This window comes from Aureococcus anophagefferens (genome assembly GCF_000186865.1).
Source record: "Aureococcus anophagefferens unplaced genomic scaffold AURANscaffold_22, whole genome shotgun sequence".
Taxonomy (NCBI): domain Eukaryota; class Pelagophyceae; order Pelagomonadales; family Pelagomonadaceae; genus Aureococcus; species Aureococcus anophagefferens.
In genome coordinates, this window is record NW_008705582.1 from 677,792 (window position 1) to 678,444 (window position 653).

Sequence of the window (653 nt, forward strand, 5' to 3'; positions counted from 1 at the left end):
ACTGCTGTCTGAGGGTAGTCTACCGCCTACCTCTTGGGTAAATCTAGGTAGAAATGAGCTGCTTTAGCCCTATACAGGCGTCCAGGGCGCTCTGTACGACGATCTGTCGGCTCGCGGGGGCAGTCGGGGCCGTCGACGGACGCGCGCGCCGCAGGAACCCCAAACGAGCCCCGGACGTGGCCGCAAGGGACCGCGGCGACCATCCGCCGCTTCTCGGCCGAGGCGCTCTCGGCGACCGTCGGGCACCTTGTGGGCGTCGAAGACGGTGTAGATCGTCATGCAGGAGCTCTACGATGTCGGACCGCCCGGCGGAACACAGCGACGGTGATCGGTCGACGCGAAACGCTGCGTTTGGCGCCGAAATCATTCGTTTTCGGGCTATTCGAGGCCATCTGGGACCAGAACGACCTCTCCCACGCCAATTTCGCAACTCGGGGCGACTCTGACGCCTTCACTGGCACGTACCATATGTCTCACGCGTTCGACAACGTCCAGCCCGTCACCAGCGACCGCAGCCGCACCGCGGTGCGTGTCCTCGGTAGTTGCGCGCCGCCGCTCGTCGGACATTCGTGAGCCGTCGGAATATCGACGCGCGACCAAAGATGCGTCGCACCATCGACTCGTACCATCATGGCGACCATCTAGTTGCAAAG